Raw genomic sequence first — 17,698 nt, forward strand, 5'->3', positions numbered from 1 at the left:
GCATCAAATGAATCTTTACAAAGATGCTAGGAGTTAACAAGCACAGGAATCACCAGTCTAAGGTAAGAGCAACAGGAGGAGCAAGGGAGGGGTTTGTTGGGAAGTGTGGTTCAAAAGGCATGGGATCCCATGGTCTGGGCTGGGGCTGGTGGACCGCCAGCTCTAGGGCTAAGAGCCTTGGTTGAGTCACTTGAACCTCCCTGGGGCCTACTTTTCCTTACACTACCCCCGAAGTCAAGCAGATCATCTGAAAACCCTTCTACCCTAATTTGCTGGTTCTTTAAGTCTTTCTAGTCAGGTAAAAAGCAAATGGTCTAATTTCTTCCATCTTCTGAAGTTCACTTAACTACAGTTTTAGAGGAAATGTTTTATGAATCCAGTCAATAGGATAACAACAAAAAAGACTTCCAAATCTGACTCAAATGAATTAGAGTAACTGATATTTTAAAAAGAAATCCTACCAAAATGGCCTCAAGCTCTAGAATTTATGTATTACCAAATTTGTCACCTAGACTCTTCAAGTTGCACCCAAAGACAGTGACAGGGTATTTATATATCCAGAAAGAGGGCTAAATTCCACTCAACAATGGCAGTCTGTGAAGTCTTGCAGGACCAATCACCTTACCAAATTGTACTTTGCTGCCTTTGTTCTCTGGAAAAGATTCCCAAACCAAATCCTGTATATGTTTTCTATTGCTGTCATTACAACTCTCTAGTTCCTATAGATTAGCCGTAGGCTTGGCTGCTCCTCAGCTGAAGGTCTCAAATGGCCCAAGTCAAGGTCTCTGCAGAGCTTATGTTCCTTGCAAGAAACTCCACAGGGCCCCTCCAGCAATGGTGGATTGGTTTTCTCTCAAATTTCCAATCTCTCAGACTTCCCATTTAAGCAAAAAAAAAGTTTCGTTGGTGGCCTGCAGTTACAAGCCAAAGGTCAGCAATTCAAAATCACCAGCCATTCCATTCCTTGGGAAAGAAAGGACAGGGCCTTCTGCTCCCACGAAGAGGTACAATCTCAGCAACCCAGAGGCATGTCTGCCCGGTCCTATAAGGGCGCTGTGAGCTGGCACAGACGTGCAGGCACTGAGAGTGGCTTGGTTTCTGGAGGGTTAGGGAGGCATTCTGGAGGTAGTCAGTTGTGAGCTGGGCTGCTAAGGTCAGCAGTCCAGTCACTAACCACTCCTGAGGAAAGATGTGCTTTTCCACTCCGTAAAGAGTTAGTTATAGTCTTGGAAACCAACGGGGGCAGTTCTAGCGTGGCCTACAGAGTGGCTGTGAGTCAGCATTGACTAAATGACAGGGAGTTTTCAGTTTCAGGATTACATTTAGTGTCTGGATGATGCTTAATTAATACTAATGGAGACAGTGGATGTTTCAATCTGCCCTGAAGCTACTTGTTGAACTCTAGGGAACAAGTTTGACTTTCACACACCTGAGGTGGTCCTGAGTTGGAATCCACTCAAGGGCAAATTGACCATTCTAATGAGATTGGACTCTTCCAGAAAATCCAGGATAATCATCCTACCTAACTTAAGGTTCTTAAGCTGAATTTTACCAACAAAGTCCCCTTTTCTCATTTAAGTAACAGGTCCACAGACTCAAGTGATTAGACTGAGGGCATCTTTAGGTAGATTAGTTGGTCCTCTGCCCCCCAAAGATTCCCAACCAAACTAAACACCAAACTCACTGGCATCGAGCTGATTCCAACTGAACGATCCCACAGAATAACTGCCCCTGTGGGCTTCTGAGAAGGCAATTCTTCATGGGAGTAGAAAGCCTCATCTTTCTCCTAAGGAGTGCCTAGATTTTGAAGTGCTCATCTTGTGGTTAGCAGCCCCAAAGCCCAACCCACTTGGCCACCAGAACTCTTCCCAAAGATTCACAGCTCTTGTAAATGCAAAAAACCTTCATCCCATTCCAAGGTCCTCAAAAATTTGTTGTCTGTGTGGGGAGGTCAGATGCTTACAATCTTCCTGAAGGCATCTCTGCCAGACTGCTGTCTCAAGCTACCACAAGGGTGGGCTTGCTCCCTGCTGCTGGAGACAATGGATTGCTTCTCCCTAAGGCATGCGACCATTAGCTTGGTTGCTGTAGGTGGAGTTCACACCCTACGGATAATGGTCTCCAACAGTTGAGCCAGGGAACAAGTCAAACAGGCTCTGTGACATCCAAAGTTAGGCTGCCATCCTATATCTAGGATCCATCCATCTTGCCACATGTATACACCCAATCCCTCCTCTTCCTATTGCGTGGATACCCCTACATCGTCCCCTCCCATTACTGTATTACCTATAGCACAACCCCTTCCTGTGACGTATGTCTTCACCTGTAATTAGGGGGCTTGCATGTCCCCAGAGAATATAAAAGCTTTGGTTAGCATTAAAGATTCCCCCTCTCTCTCTCCACGTGGACCACCAAGCGGGGCTGATGTGAGCATGCTACCTTGAAATGTGTCTGACTCCATTTATTTCTATATTTCTCTTCTATCTCTCATGCTCTCTATAATTTTACTATAATCGTTATTATCGCTGTACAATTGCACCTACCGGACAGGCTTCTCCTGGCAATTATACCATTAAAAATATCTCATTAGTTCAAAGCCTCATATTTCGTAATCTAAATCAGGCATTGATGAGGCTCTGGTTAAAATTGATTAAGTAAAATTCCTGGGGGCAAAGTGCCCAAGAATGCTATGTTCCCCAATTATAATGGCAGGGCCTAGGATAAATAAGAAACCCCAGTTTAAACCGGGGTATAATGTTAAAACAAATGGCACGCTCCAGTCCAAAGCTGTTTTGAAATCCAGCGAGGCAACCACTCAGTCGTGTCAGTCTGTAAGCGGACTCTGGCTTGGCTCCACCCTCTGGGATGCCAGCCCCATCCTTCCCAAGTGAAAAGGTAGCCTGCAGTTTCCAGAGCTCACTTGTCAGTTGAATGTGCGTGATATAACAGTCTTCGTTAATTTCTTACTCTCCCTGTCCCTTTCAACCAAGTTAGAATAAATTTCTCAAGAACTTTGTGAGCTTTCTGTGAAGTTCACTCCATTGGGCAGCCCTGGTGGTGGAGTAACTGTGTGCTGGGTTGCTAACCACAAGGGCATGCAGTTTGAAACTACCAGCTGTTCCGAGGGAGACTTTTACTCCCATAAAGAGTTATAGGCTCCATAAAATCATAAGTGAATTATATACGAATGAAACAATAAATTAAAAAGCCAGTCTTGGAAATCCACCAGGCCAGTTCTACTCTGTCCTGTAGATTTGCTAAGAGTTGGAATAGACTTGACGGTGGTGAGTTTGAGAGGCCAAGGAGCCCTGGTGGTGTAGTGGTTGCTCATTGGGTTGCTAACCACAAGGTCAGCAGTTCAAAACTACCAGAGAAACATGAAGCTTTCTGCTCCTGTAAAGAGTTACAGCCTCAGAACCTCACTGGGGCAGTTCTACCCAGTCCCACAGGGTCACTATGAGTTGGCAGTGAGTGAGATAGAGGGCCCCCCCATCTACAATTTTTAAAAAAAAATAATACCTTCTCTAACCATTGGCTTTGGTTGAGATAGTTGAGGACAAACACCCTTAAGTTTCCTTACACTAGAGGCCCCTAGTTTGATTCTAGAATCTTTGAGTCACACCCTTAATCTCTTCAAAGAGATTTTAATGTGACTGAATACTCTGATCTTTTGATCTCTGAAGTTTTAGTAAAATGTTATAGAGGCATACACTGCCCCCTTGACTTTGTCATTTTTGGAGGTAATCTCTTAATTTCAGTGTCTTTTATCATCCAGATGGGCTGAATATTTCCCAAGTCTTGGTCCTTTTGATTTACGTTTTTTCTCTCAATTTATCTCTTTCCTCTCACATTTAAAAATAAGCAGCAAGAAACCAGGCTTCACTTTTAACACTTTAAGCCTGGAAATCTCCATAACTAAATATCCAAGCTCATCATTTACAAGGTGTTTTCCACATAACTGTAAGACACAGTCCTGTTAAGCTTTTCTGCTACTATGTAACAAGGATCCCCCTCTTCCACTTTCCCAAATATATACTCCATTGCCTTTGAGGCTCTCAGGGACAGTAGTTTTAGCATCCAAATTCTAACATGATGGTGCACAGGTTTGTGATAGGGCAATTGGGGATTCTTATGTTACTCAATTCCCTCTGAGCTCACTAGCGGGGAACCACTGGCCTCCATGTTTCTACTAACATTATGTTCAGAGCTGTCCGATCTTTTTCTTTCATGTTCCTCAAACTGCCCAATCCAAAACACTATCCCCAATTTTTTAGCCAACAGCACCCCACTTCTGCCACCATTTTTAAAAAATACACTAGTGTTCTGCTACCACAACAAATTAACACAAATGCATGGGGCTTCATAACACAACACAAATGTATCATCTCAATTTCTGTAAGTCAGAAGTCAAGTGGACTTGGCTAGGTCCTCTGCTTAGGATCTCAAAAGGCCAAAATCAAGATGACCAGAGGACTATCTTCCTTGCTGAGACTTCTGAAGAATAAGTTTGCACACATTCAGGTCACTGTTTGAATTAAATTGGAAGTTGTGAGACTAAGGTTCTCATTTCCTTGCTGGCAGACTCTCACGTTTAGAATCTCAGACTCCAGTTAGAGAAAGTTCCTAACCTTAAGAACTCACAGGGTTAGACTAAGGAGCAGTGGTGACATGGCAGTTAAATGCTTAGCTGCCAACCAAAAGATGGGTAGGTTTGAACCCAGCCTGCTTCTGTCAACATGACAGTCTTGGAGAAACCCAACAGGGCAGTTCAACCCTGTCCTAGAGTCACTTTGAGTGGGCACTGATGTGACAGCAACAGGTTTATAATTAGACTGAATGCATCTTAAGGTCCTCAATTGTAACGATTAGCCATGCAATGTAACACCCAGATTCCAGAGGACTAGGGAATGGACATATTTGGGGTCATTCTGTGTACTATCAGGTGCATGGTAGATTCTGACTCACAGTTACCCAATAGGATAGTCAAACTGCCTACAGTTTAACCTTTAAGGGATCAGATCACCAAGTCTTTTCTCCCGTGGGACAGGGCTTGAATCGCACACAGACTTTCACAGCTGAGCATGTACCCAATGCTGCCATCAGCCCTCCTCAGTCTGTCTCCTACAAGCCCCCAAACCCTAACAAAGGCTTTAAAGTTCTGTTAGGACAAAAGTGCCCCTTTTCTTCGTGTATGTGAGGTATAGGTGTATGACTGGAGGCAACAGTAAAAACACAAACTCATTCCGGAAGAGTTGGTAGGCAACTGGAGAACTAAAAATACATCGTGGAAAAGAAGCTGCCAACAGTTTCACCCCCAAACGGCAAGGCAATTCACTCATTAGTCAGAAACTACCCTATGCTCCCGCCCCACCCCACCCCACCTTCTCTTCACCCCTGTATTCTGTGTGAGAGAACATAAGCAGGCACACTTTTTTTAAAGAAAAAGTTGCCCCAGGGCAATGTAATTTTGTAATCAGTTAATAAATCAATCTGAGCATTCTCCAATTGTTTCGTTCTTCTCCAAGTCATACCTCTTCCCCCAACAGCAGATGAAAGCCAAGTATTTCAAAGTCAGAGAAGGACGAACCTGCCAGGTAAGACAGACTGCAAGTAAATGTCCCCAAGTGAGTGGAGGGAGCAGGAGCACTTGGTCCTGGGCCTTCAGCCCCAGGTACAGCAAGCCAATTGACTTGGAACAAAACACTCGCTGCAGCAGCTCTCAGGAGACTGTACTGACTATTCTTGGCGACCAGTTTTACTCAGAACTGCATGTATACCAGCAAGTCCCTTTCACATGGGGCCATGTCAGATCTCTTGAGCGCTTACTACTGGCCAGGCACAGTCAATCTACTTCTCACCACCAGTGTCTGAGCGATATAAAATGTGACCATCCCATTTTACAGATAGGAAAACCGAGGCGTACGGAGAGTAGGTCACGCAGCTATGCAATAGTGGCATGGCTATTATTCAAGTGGTGTAGTTCAAACCACTGGCCTCCACGGCCACCCCTTGGGTGGAATGAGCTGTCCAACTCACCGTCTCCCCCTTCTTGGCTCTCTCCGCCTTCCCCAGCCCCCCATTTCCTCTACCCAGACTCACATCTTTACACAACTGAACAGTGGCAAGGTGATCCGAGTCTTCCCAAATAACTTGGTGCTTGCCTCCTTGCCCAAACTCTTTCCCTCCCCATCGAAGCATGAACCAAGAAGCCAACTTCTGACCCCAACTTCACTTCCCCCCAACTACAAAGCCCCACCCATCACCTGCCTCACCTCGAAAATGTTCCAACACGGCGCAACAGTCACACACAACTCAGAAGTCCTACTGGTGCAAAAGGTTATCAACTTATACCTGTAGGTGTATATGCACGCTCAGCCAACCCTTCCGTCCACAGACGTCTCTCCCCTGCCACCCAGGCTCCCAACCAACCTGTAACTCCCAACTCCACCCGGCCGATCCTCTTCGGGGCCACCTCCTCCTGCCTCCCCAGCGACCACCCCCGGAGTTCCCTTCACCTTGCACCCCAGTCTCCAGGTGCTTAGTCCAACCCTTCCTCGAAGGACCCTTGAGGGGCCCTGAGCTAGCGGCCCTCCCCCGCCTAAGGGCTCACCCCACCGTACCCAGCAGGCATCACTCCCTTCTGCACCCTCCCCAGCCCCACCCCACATGCTCCCACTCCCCCGAAGGCGACCCCCTCCACCCCAAGTTGTCTCCTAGTCCCCGCCCCAGTCCAGCCGTCTTCCCGACAAGAAGCGGGGCTCCAAGAGCTGGCTCCCGCCCTCGACTTGGCCCCTGTCCCCCAGCCGCGCTCCCTGCCCTCGGTGCGGGTGGCCCCTGGCCTCCCGATGGGCTGCAGGGACCTCGGCTGGTGAGTATGTGGGGAGGGGGGGGGCAGGGAAAGCGAAGGGCCGCTCGGAGTCTGCTGGAAGCTTGAGGAGCGGCCGATCCCCGCTGTCCCACTCGGGGGCCACCCTCGGCTTTCAACGACCCGCCTTGGTGGCTCCCAACGTACCGGTGGTGGAAGCGGCAGCGGCGGCGGCCGCTCTCCCGTCTCTTCACACAGACAATATGGCGGCGGCGGAGGAGGAGACACACGGCTCGGCCGCCAGCCGCAGGGACCAGAGCGAGGCTGCGGCCGCCGCTGCCGGAAGCGGAACCCCCCCCTACCGGGAGGTGGGCGGGGCCACTTCCGACTCCTCCCTCAGCGGACGCTCGTTGACTGCGGCCATGCTGGGCTGTGCTATTTTCTCTCTGGGGGTGCAGTTCCCGACTGAGCTGCAAAACGTAAGGGGTTGCCGGCGTAAAACAGGACGAAGAGGCTTGGAATGGTGGCTCACATGTTATTTCAGTACTCCTCTGAACAGACCAGAAAGTGAACCGGAACCCCCCGCGCTTAGTGGATACTTGGTTTGACCCAAGCGAAGATGGCGGTCCCTAAGTTTCCCGCACTTGACCGAGCTGTGGCTCCCACCAGCCTGTACGTCGGCCCCGCCTTTCTTGAAAAGAAGCATGCGCCAGCTGCAGGGCTGGAGAGCTAAGTCTTCTGGGAATTGAAGTCTCTCCTGCTCGGACTCCTCGTCTCCTGACGGGCTCCAGCGGCACTTTTTTTCCTGTCCAAACTTTGAATTTCAGAAGCGGAGGAGGAAAGTTGGATCCTGGGACAGGCTCGGCCCTGGAGTCCGGGAAGTGATGATACGCACTCTCTAGTATCTACGGGAGGTCTGCAGCCAGGATCAAGAGCCCTGCCATCTACCCATTTTTTCTCTTCCTCCTCCCCCTCGCCCCTCCAGAATCAACGCCCCAAAGCCGCGTAGAGGCTGCATATCTGATCGTAGCGTGTTGTCCTGTGCTTTCAAGTGGATTCTTCATGCATGGCAGCCCCATGTAACGCAGTAAAACGGACCCATTGGGCTTTCCTAGCCTGCAGTATCTACAGGAGCAGGTGATTAGGTCTTTCCCTCAGACCCATGCGTGAGTTTGAACCTCCTACTTTGTGATTTGTGACTGTTTAACAATGAAGCCACTTTCATCACGCCATGTTCCTGCTCAGGTATCTCCCAAGACTCATTTTGCCCAAGCTCTCCAGCTTTGGTATTCAAGACCTTGCATCACTTGTTCAACCCAACACTCCACCCCAACCCACCCCACCTCTGATTTCAGAGCACCTGTTCTGCCACTTCCCTTCAATTCCTGGTGCTCCTACCGACTACAAACTCTTCCTGGAACTTGGCTGTATGGCCTCCCTCCATTTGTACTGGCCCTTTCCCACTGCATCTCAGAATGTTCTCCTCATCCTCACAGACTGCCTCGAGTCTGTGTACTTAGTGAATTCATTCAAGGGCCCTTTCTTTGGAGACTCATCTCTTCTTCAGAGGTGCCCACACCATCACTCAGCAACCTGATTGGTCCCTAGTGGGGCTCTCTCACCAGACTCTGAGCCCCCAGTGGGTAGGGCTGAGCCTGATGATCAGCCTGCCTGCTTCAGGCTTTGCTAAAAGCTAAAGCGCCTAGGTGTTCAGAAGAGACATTCAAGTGTTAGTTTCCCCTCCGGTGGGGCAGAGGTGTGAGGCTTGGAACAAAGGTGGAGAGGCTGTCTCAGAATAGCTTCTTTGGCCCAGGGATGGGCCTTTACACTCTCCTCCCTGGCCCTCTTCACACTTGGTCAGCTGACTGGTGCTCCTGGTCCCCAAAAGACAATGTCTTCCTCTGTATCGTGGGGGAAGAGTGGAGACACACAGTAAGGATCCCAAGGAGGTGGCAGTATCCTTTTCTGGGCCTCATCCTGTCAGACAAGTCTGTTCCATTTGAACACAGTGGGTTTGGAATCTATACCCGTGGCTCCCTAGGTGCGCTGAGGCTCTTTTCTAGGCCTCAGTTTCCCTCCCTGTGGATTGAGGGAGCTGATCCCAAGGCTTCCGTGAAAATCTCTTCTGGGAAATGACTGTCCTCCCACTTACCACTTATCTGGGCTTTTGTCCTTTCTGCTCTCATGACTCCTTCTCCCCCATCCTGCTCACTCACTGATGGACATCAAATCGGTGCCAGCGACCCTGACCCCATTAAGCCAGGGTAGAACCGGCCCTGTGAGTTGCTGAAACTGTAACTCTTGACGGGAGTAGAAAGCCCCAGTCTCCCCCACCTTGATGCAGGCCCAATCAGCTAACAGCTACTGATCACTCGGAATGTGCAGGACGTGCTGAGAATGGTGTGAGCCAGACAGACACCATTTCTTCTTCGCAGAGCTTCTACGGTGAGAACGAAATGATGCCCCCGGCAGACGAGTGAATAAGCAAGGGAATCTCACCTGTGGTGAGTGCTGTGAAGGAGAAAAGATGAGTCGCTGCGGCATGGAGCAAAGTGGGGAGGAATTTTAGCCTGAGTGATTCAGGAGGTCCCTCTAAGAAAGGACCAGCAAGCGCAAAGACTTGAAAGGGGAAAGAACCCAGTAAGGGTGAGGAAGGAGACCAGGGTGACTGACACACTGTAAATGAAGTGGAGAGAGAAGATATGATGGGAGGGGTGAGCAGGGCACGCGGCCATGGTAAGGAGTCCGAGTCTTCATCTGTATGTAGTGGGGTGTTTCCTAATGTTTAATCCTTATGACTTCCCAATGGTCTCAGCCTCTGCTAGAGCATGTGTTCTTCATTCTTCCACCCAGTTCCAACCTCCACCCATGACCTCATTCCCAGGGCTCACCCAGGTGCAAACGTGCAGTGCTTCACACTCCTGCAGGGCACAGTGTGATCCAACCCCTGCCCACCTCCCAGGCCAGCGTGGCCTGGGCCTCTGATCTCAAGAAGCTCCCAGTCCTTGATGTTCATCCAGTTACGGAGACTCCAAAGACTGGCTGAATTGTCCTTAACTCTAACTCTCCATGGCAGCCCCTCGTCTTACACACACACACACACACACACACACACACACACACACACACACACCAGGCTATTCTTCCTAGAGACATCATGCGCAACAACTAAGATGAGGACACTCTTGCTTGTGCCACACAACGAATGTGCATCATCTCATTTACATGGACCTGAGGAGGCAGGAGCCACAAGAATCCAATTAAACAAATGGAGAAATTGAGTTTCAGAGAAATTAGCAGCCAGGCCCAAGTGATGGAGTTGGCCTTCCAAAGACCCTAAGTGTGCTAACTATCTGGTGCTGCATAACAAATAGCCCAACATGCAACGTCTGAAAGACCGCCAGTGTGGATTTCAGATGTTTCATAACTCCGCACTTTGGACCTGCCTGGGCTGAAACAATCCTTTCCTTACTCAACACGATTTGCCTGAGAGCAGTCCCGTGATGGCAGTTCGTTAACAAATCCCTTGTAATGGGCAGTCTTAGACGGCTCTCTTCCTGTGCCTGGCAGTTTTGTGGGGTTACCAACTTGAGTGCCTCCAGTCTCCCCATGTGGTTTCTTCAGCACACTCGCTCTTCACAGGATGGCCCCCAAAAGGAAGAGAATGGAAGCAGTAAGACCTCTGGAAGGCCTAACACAGTGCAAGGGATCCCTTCTGTAAGACCTCTCTAACCTGGTCCTGAACTCTCACCCAATGATGGACCGGAACTGTGCACCACCATGTTCGTGGCCCACCACAGGGATCAGGCGGTTATTAATAATACAGATAAGATACATGGCATCCACGTGGGGAGTGTGTGTGTGTGGAGGGCATGCGGATAAGGCATATGGGACCCTGACAAGGGAATTGGTGAGTGTTGTCATTTCACTAGGCTTAAAATGAGCCATCCCAAAGGTGGAAAGGGAATACCTTACGATCACCAAGAAGAACCCAGAATGGAGCTCATCCTTTGGCTCTGAGGTTCTGCAACTGAGGACCTTCTTCGATCCAGGGAACAGAAAGAAAGAGAGTGTCGTACTGTAGATGGAAAGAAGCAGCCGCATAGAAACAGTGGCAGCAGAACCCAGAGACCAGACCACAGAACAAGGTGATGACAGTAGGCTTGTCCACCCACATGGCCCAATGATTTGCCCCAGTCTTGTGTCGACGCTGTATAGTCTCAAGTGGATGATCATCTCCCAATTCCCACTTCTTGAAGAAGTGACCCCAGACAATGTGGGGTCTCCTCCTTCACATCAGCTCTTGTGTGTTTGTCTGGGTAGACTAGAGAAGCAAATTCATAAACACACATGTGTATAAGGAAGTGGTTTATATACAAGAGGAATTGAGCATTGAGAACACATCCCAGCCCAGTCCAGATCAAGTCCATAAGTCCGATATGGGCTTCCCCATAGGAATGGAAGGAGAAATGTTCCTGAAATTCAAGCCAAGATCACGAGAGGAGACATTGTGGAGGAGATGCTGGGAGTTCTGTTGGTGAGGATGGTGGGTGATTGGGGAGAGCTAACCACATAGTGGGAAGGGATGCTAAACAAGGAGTGTAGGGAGAGATGAGCCAGTCAGGGTGCGATGTAACAACGATGAGAAATACAACTTTCCTCTAGTTCCTAAATGTTTCCTCCCCGCTCCCACTACCATGACTTGAATTCGACCTTGCAAGTCTGGCTAGACCAGAGGATGTACACTGGTAAAGATAGGAACTGAAAATACAGGGAATCCAGGGCAGATGAGCCCTACAGGACCAGTGGTGTGAGTGGTGAAACAGGGAGGGTAAAGGGAGAATGGGTAGGAAAGAGGGAACTGATTACAAGGAACTATATGTGACCTCCTCCCTGGGGGCCGGACAACCGAAAAGTGGGTGAAGGGAGATGTCTGACAGAGCAAGATATGACAAAATACCAATTTATAAACTATCAAGGGCTCATGAGGGAGGGGGGAGCGGGGAGGGAGGGGAAAAATGAGGACCTAATGTCGGGGGTTTAAGTGGAGAGAAAATGTTTTGAGAATGATGTACAAATGCGCTTTACACAATTGATGTGTGTATGGATTGTGATAACAGTTGTATGAGCCCCTAATAAAAGGTTTTTTTAAAAAGTGTAGGGAATCTAGGGGGACAATTTTAGGTACCTGGGTAGATACTATGAATTTGTTTCTACTCAACCTTCAGTGAACTACACCACGGACTTAGCACCAGCAAGAGAGCTGGCTGTCTTTGCCCGGGAGACTTCCTGGCAGAATAGATTGCATCTGGGCATGTATTGGGTGATCTGAAGAGCTTGGTAAGTCTTTCCCTAGCAGGGCAGAGGCCAGCCAATGGACCTAAGGGGCCTAGGAGCCAAGAGTGTGGCTGGCCTGCCTGCATATGGGCATGGCTAAGGAGCTGTCTTCACCAGAGAACTGTATCCTGAGTCATCCTGAGCCTGAACTGTAATCTGTAATAATTGTCAGTATGGTCTGTGAGTTCTGTGTGGCCATTGCAAACCCAGCAGAGATGCAGAGAGCACCATGGAGCCATAGCTGGTGGGGGAATGGATAAATACGTTGAAAAGAGAAGGTGTCACCGTCTCCCCCGTCTCATAGGGATCAGCCTGGGCTGTGGACCTTTGTTTCTTCCTCTTTGTGAAGTTAGAGGAAGTCAGGCACTTCATCGCACCATTTCAATTTTATTGTTTTTAACAGTTTTATGGGGCATGTAACTGACATAGCATACCATCCAATAGTTCAATCATTCAACCTTATCAAGGAAAAACTGTACAGCCATTACCGTATCAATTTTAGAACACCCCCCCCCCATCATGGTTAAATCGCCTTTAAAATGAGTTGTGCAATCACAGTCAGTTCTAATACTCCCTTTCCCTGCCCGTTTTTCTTTTCCCCTCCTGAAATCCTCCTTCCCTCCCTATCACCCACTCCCCACCCCTGCATCTCCCACCAACCCCTGTATTCAGTGATTATCACTATGAATCCACTCCTGTGGGTCACAAACTGGGAAACCCAACAGAAACAATAAAAAACCAAAATCAAAATAAGGGAGTAAAGATAAAATAATAATATAAAGACCAAAATACAAATAATGAGTAAGGAAGAAAAGATCCTCATCAACATTCCAAACACCAGGGAAGAATTTTCTGTTGCAGAACAAGTAAGATAGGCTTGCATGCAAAGCCAACTCAGGTCGGGTCTATTGGCAGCTCATCTGGCCAAGTACTGAGTTTGATTCAGCATCTTCAAGATTACAGTGGTCTCTGTGTGACAGCAAGGCTGTTTGAGACTCTTGCCAATAGATAGAGTGGATCTGCCAGTGCCTCAGTCTGACCAGATACTCTGCAGTTGAGTTTGAGGCTCCCACTGTCCTCTGTAGCCTTCTACAAATTGGGTGTTCATATTTTAGCTCTGATACTTTTCTCTTCACCATATTTGAATTTTCTAATTGTCATCTTTGGTTCACCGGTGTGGACTTAGTTGACTCCCTGCTTAGATGGCTGCTTGTTTGAATATAAGCCATTAAGACCCCAGACACTATTCCAATTGATAGCCAGGCACCATCTACTTTCTTCACCACACTTTGCTGTAGCACCCTTATCTTCAGTGATCCATTCATGAAGGTGAGCATCCAGCAGGTCCATGTGATCAGAACTAAGTGTTCTTGAAGTGGGGCTAGAGTTAAGTAGGAACCCAGACTCCATCTGCTTGTCCATGGGGTTTGCACGACTCAGGTTTACCTTGGTGATCATAATATGACAAAATCACAACCCTATAATATCAACTGCATCAATAGCAGCCATAAGCCAATCAGCAGCCAAACAAACAACCCCCCCCAAGAAAGAAAGAACCCCCTCCCCCCAAGAAAACAAGCTACATGCAGGAAAGAAAAACAAAGAAGTAATGCATTGTGGATCACCCCCCTGGGGTATAAGTCAATCGCACCATTATCATCAACCAGTGACCCAGCACTCCAGACCCCGTGGGCACGAGGAGTCTCTGCCAGTACAGTTCCACCTTGGGCAGCAACCCACGAGTTGTGTTTGTTTGTCCTACACAGTTCAGCCTCTCATTTGATTTGGTCTGTTGACCCTAAGCATTGAGGTTGATGCCAGGAGGGGACCTTCCTGAGTCAACTCCCCAAAGTGTAGATCCCTGTTCAATGGATCCCAACCTGTTGAGTCACTGCAGGATGGGCACTGAGACATTACATGTATGGTGATCCGGGGTCCTCTTCCACCAGACACCCCCTGGACTGGAGGTTCTGCCCAAGGCCCAATGACTGCCACTTCCACAATCCTGGGGTGGCCACTCTGTTTCCACTTCCGTCCAAGTGCCCTAGCCCTCAGTCCAAGGGTGCAGGCAGCTTGGAGGCCGGATTCAGTTCGTTCAGCAGGTCCTTATGTTAAGTCTTTCTGGTATAGCCCCTGTGTTGTGCCCTGCTGCCTGGCAGGTCAGCTTCCGTGATCTTCCTGGTGCTTAGTCCATGGTGTGGTTCACTGAAGGTTGAGTAGAAACAAATTCATAGTGTCTACCCAGCTACCTAAAATCTGGCCCCAGGTACCTAAAATTATCTCCCTAGGTTCCCAACACTCTGTTCAGCATCCCTTCCCACTATGTGGTTAGCTCTCCCCAATCACCCACCATCCTCACCAACAGAACTCCCAGCATCTCCTCCACAATGTAGGTGATCTCCTCTCATGATCTTGGCTTGAATCTCAGGACCGTTTCTCCTTCCATTCCCATGGGGAAGCCCAGTGATTTGCCCCAGTCTTGTGTCGATGCTGTATAACCTCAAGTGGATGGTCATCTCCCAATTCTCACTTTTTGAAGGAGTGACCCCAGACAATGTGGGGTCTCCTCCTTCACATCAGCTCTTGTGTGTTAGTCTGGGTAGACTAGATAAACAAATTCTTAAACACGCATATGTGTATAAGGACGTGGTTTATATACAAGAGGAATTGAACATTGAGAAAACATCCCAGCCCAGTCCAGATCAAGTCCATAAGTCCGATACTAGTCCATATGTCCGATACCAATCTATAAAGTTCTCTTCTGACTCATGAAACACATGCAATGGCGCTGAATGCAGAAAGGTCACAGGCCAGTGGGTAGAAAATCTTTGGATCCAGTGACATTGTAAGCATCTCAGCATTGTCAGGAATATCCACGTGGCTTCTCCAGCACCCAGGGCTGCATCATGGTAGGTCCATGTGGCTTCCCCTCAGGGATGTCTCACAGGGAGCCAGCCTTGTCAGTAGAGTGTCTCACAGGGAGTGAGCAGAGAAAGTGTGTCTCCTGACTCCAAGGAGGAAATACCGGAGTTCCCAGAATCCTCAGGAGAAGGCCAAGCCCACACAGAGGCTTCATTGGCTGTGACACGATTGACAGACTAGACTCCACGCCTTCACTCTTAATCCTCTCAAGTCCCAAAATGACACCAGATTACGTAACTACCACATCTTGTGAAGTGTGCAAAAGGGAGATTATATATGGCTCATAGCCGGTAGGTAGCCATCTCTCCTTTTGTTCAGGAATTGGTTCCTAGGATTTGTTAAGTTGGTGTTTCTTCTTATAGTAGTGCACTCAGATAATACTTGTCCTTTTGTCATTCAGCATAATGCTTTCCAGGTCCTTCTATGTCATGAGGGTCGCAGTATTTTTATACCTAGCTGTAGTTGTAGTAGCATTTTGGACCAAAGTCAGTGCTGTGGCCAATTCAGATCCAACTGAAAGGAAACCTGACTCACTGCTATCAGCAGATGCCAATTCCGGGCAACCCTGTAGGTGGGGGGGGAGAACTGCCTTGTGAGTTCAGAGATGGTAACTCTTTAAGGGAAGAGGAGGGGCTAGTGGTTTTGAACTGTTGAGCTTGCAGTTAGCAGCCCAACTCATAACCACTGTGCCACCAGGGTTCCTGGAATTCAGATTCAAGGAGAGAGAAAATAGTCTCCATCCCTTGATGGGGTTAAAAGCAACAGCATACTTCAAAGAGGCCTGTTTATAGGGATGGGCGGAATTGTTATGGCCATCTTTGCAACAAAGTATAACACACTTAGTGAGCAATTGGTTCAATAAATCATGGTACATGGAGTTACAGTGTATACATAGAACACAGGTCCCTGGTTGGTGCAAGTGGTTTTCCCTTGGCTATTGACTGAGGAAGGTTGGTGGTAAGAATCTCGCTAGTGCCACTGTGGAAGAGAGGCCTGACAGTCTGCTGCTGAAAGGCACAACCATGGAGGTCCTACAGGGCACAGTTCTGCTGTGACACACACGTGCTCACCGTGAGTCAGACGGACCCCATACAACTGGTTTGGTCTTATTTAGTTGTTTGATTTTTCACATGGAATACATGGAGCTGTTCACAACAATTAGAGAGATGATTTTTGACCACTTAATATGTCTCCCTGGGAGCGTTGGTGGGGAGCGGTTATGCATTAGGCTGCTAACCACAAGGTCGGCAGTTTGATACCACCAGCTGCTCCTCGGGAGAAAGATAAGATTTTCTGCTCTTGTAAAGAACTGCAGCCTCAGAAACCCACAAGGGCAGTTCAGTTGTGTCCTTTAGGGTTGCTGTGATTTGGAATAGACCCAATGGTGGTGAGTTAGGGTTTTTTTTTTGTATAATAATTGCTCTAATTGTATAGTATTGCTACCATTCTGTAGCAATAGTATTAACACACAATGTATGAATGGATATACAGGTAGAGAGGCATACTAGAAAGGTGTGACAAGGTGTAAGGGAGCACACCCACCTGCAAAATTAGGCTGGGTTGTGTACATTTCTACATACATAATAGTAGGTGCTGCATGTACATTGATACAGACAATAGAGAACACATGGGGCCAGTCATGGAAACTTCTAGATGTAAGCAAACATCTCCAGGATGAAGTTCCTAGGCCCACAGGCAGAGGACCATACACACTCGGGGGATATCTATGCAACCAGCACCACATAGTTTGTGAAGATAATGTTCTGCACCCCACCTGGGTCCGTAATGCCTGGGGTCTTAAACGCTTGTGAAAAACCTTTTCCAAGATTCAACTGTTGGTATCTTCCTGGCCATCTGGAAGCAAAGGAGATTAGAGAAAAGCCGAGACTCGAGGAAGCAAGTAATCCCAAGGACTAAGGAACTGGTGAGCCACAGCCTACATGACCCTGAGACCGGAAGAACTGAATGGTGCTCGACAGCCACTCCCAACGCCTCTGACTGGAATCACAACAGAAGGTCCCAGACAGCAGAAGAGAACAAGCACAAAAAATCAAGTTCACAGAAAAGCCAGGCTTACTGGTCTGGCAGAAACTATAGGAACCACAAGACTGTAGGCCCGAGACACTCTTTTAACCTCGGACTATAGGCACCCCCAGAGACCATTTTTCAGTCAGACAATAAACAGGAAGCCAACTTCACTACCATGGGGTCATAGGGACCCCCTGTGGTTTCCGAGCCTGTCATGCTGAAGGGAGGAGAAAGCCCAGTCTTTGTCCTGCAGAACTGCTGATGGTTTCGAACTGCAGACCACACAGATCACAGCCCACTGCCCCACCAGGTACTCCTTCAGTCAAACCAGAAGCCTGGAAAATAAACACAGCACCCCAAGAAATGTGTTCTTTACAACAATCAAGTACATGAGGTCAAAAGGATAGCATTTGCCAAAGCGCAAGGAGAGAAGGCAGGAAGGGGTGGAAAATTCCTGTCACAGGAAACTGGGAGCCCTAGGCGCAAACGGCGAGTGCAGGCCCTCCGGAGGCATGGAAGCCCTGTTAGAGTACTTTCAGTACGAACTATCCCATTAGAAGCCAATGTGCCCTCTAAACTACTTTCCTTTGATGTCAAGCATGATAA

General features: G+C 48.3%; 1 protein-coding gene across 4 annotated transcripts in view; it reads right to left on the reverse strand.

The window, feature by feature from the left end:
• Positions 1 to 7,109, reverse strand: part of CSNK2A1 (casein kinase 2 alpha 1) — a 51,322-nt gene extending 44,213 nt beyond the window's left edge. For all 4 annotated transcript variants that reach the window (XM_045295214.1, XM_045295212.1, XM_045295215.1 and 1 more), the window contains exon 1: positions 7,013 to 7,109. The gene's annotated coding sequence lies outside the window, so the exon portion shown is untranslated. The remainder of the gene's footprint in view (positions 1 to 7,012) is intronic.
• Between the last annotated feature and the right edge of the window lie 10,589 nt (positions 7,110 to 17,698).

This window comes from Echinops telfairi, unplaced genomic scaffold (assembly GCF_000313985.2).
Source record: "Echinops telfairi isolate 266 unplaced genomic scaffold, ASM31398v2 ScPeMD7_5592;HRSCAF=6446, whole genome shotgun sequence".
In the NCBI taxonomy this organism is placed as follows: domain Eukaryota; kingdom Metazoa; phylum Chordata; class Mammalia; order Afrosoricida; family Tenrecidae; genus Echinops; species Echinops telfairi.